Below are 1551 nucleotides of genomic sequence, written 5' to 3'. Positions count from 1 at the left end.
CCCCCACTACCCTTGCCCCCACCCCTCCACCCCCCACCTCCGCCATGGGTATGTGAAGATAAAGAATGTAGTAACAACCATTAGAGGGTGGTGCCACCACCTTGATTCAGGCCAAGATGCCCGCTGCTTGCTCACCATTCCTTATGTAGCATCAGTGTAAATATCCACAAAGTGAGAAAGACAAGTAACCTCTTAGAAATTATTATAATTTTATGATGTCGAGAATCCTCTGAAAGAATGTGGGGCGCCCACAGACCACACTTTGAGAACTGCTGACTGACCCAAGGAAGCAATCAGGCCAGGGAAGTACACACAGCACCACTACTGGCCCTGAACGTTTCAGCATTGCACCTTTCAGCTCAACGTGTGGGGGATAAGAAAGAGTTTACAAAATTGAGAGCTATTTTTTTATTTTAATATTTAGGCTTATTTAAAACTGTAAACTGCCAAGAACTCAGGAATCAATTGAATAGAGAAAAGTCTCAATGCAGTCTCATCCAATTTATGGTCACTGAGATAACTGAGAATGATTTGTGACTTATCAATACGAAATAATCTATAAATAAAATTACTATAATCAAGAGTTCAACGAGAATTATATACTTGTAGAGCAGACTGAAGCACCAGGTACACTGAAGTAGTTACAAATATATCAAACCTATTTGCCATTCCTACTGCTTATCCCACCAACACTCATTAGCTTAATTTCGTTTTATTAACAAGCTTTAGTTAAATGAGACCAGTATTGACTTCAAATTCACGAGACTATGTCATATGACCTGGATCCGTTAGGAACAGGTTCAAACAATCAAAATAGAAAACCTCAAATTCCAGGGGCTTAAATAATACTCCTGTCTGTTTCTTGCTCACACGGGTGACACTAGGGAGGCTCCACCAGGTCGTGGGGCTGAGCTCCTCGCAGTCCACCCCCCGCCCAGCCAGGTCCTTAGTCTACGGTCCAAATTGGCTACTGGAGCTCCGGCCAACAAGGAGAACAGATGCCCACACTACCAGCACAAGCAAACAACACTCCTTCCTATTAGCCAAATCTTTGTCACATGGTCATAGTAGGTGGGACAGGGAAACAGCTGTTTTGTGGCTGGACTGCAGAGCCCAACCAATACAGGGTTCTTGTCACGAAGGAAGGGAGCGTGTCGAAAGCAGGGAGCGGTCTTGGCTCATGACCTGCCACCAAGCACTTCCACACAGATTATCCCATCTGAGCCTCATAGTAACCCTCGAGGTGACCTGAGGCGTTATTTTCACCATTTTAAATCTATGGAAACTGAGATCCAGAGAGTAGAAAATGATCATATGCTCTTCCAGCAGGATCCCAGAAAAACTTCCTTTTTTAATTTGTTGATTAATTTGAGAGAGAAAGAGAGAGAGAGAGGAAAAAGGGGGGGAGGGGGGAGAGAGGAGGGAGGGAAGAAACACTGATTTGTGGTTCCACTTATTTATGTATTCATTGGTAGATTCTTGTATGTGCCCTGACTGGGGATAAAACCCACAACTTTGGCATGTGGAGAGCGGCTACAGTGTTTGGACAGG

General features: G+C 44.2%; 1 long non-coding RNA gene across 1 annotated transcript in view; it reads right to left on the bottom strand.

The window, feature by feature from the left end:
* LOC107182201 overlaps window positions 1–1551 on the bottom strand; it is an 11319-nt gene that overhangs the window by 2284 nt on the left and 7484 nt on the right. The window lies entirely within an intron of this gene.

Source organism: Myotis davidii, unplaced genomic scaffold (genome assembly GCF_000327345.1).
Source record: "Myotis davidii unplaced genomic scaffold, ASM32734v1 scaffold194, whole genome shotgun sequence".
NCBI lineage: Eukaryota > Metazoa > Chordata > Mammalia > Chiroptera > Vespertilionidae > Myotis > Myotis davidii.
This window is presented reverse-complemented; position numbering and strand designations above follow the sequence as displayed.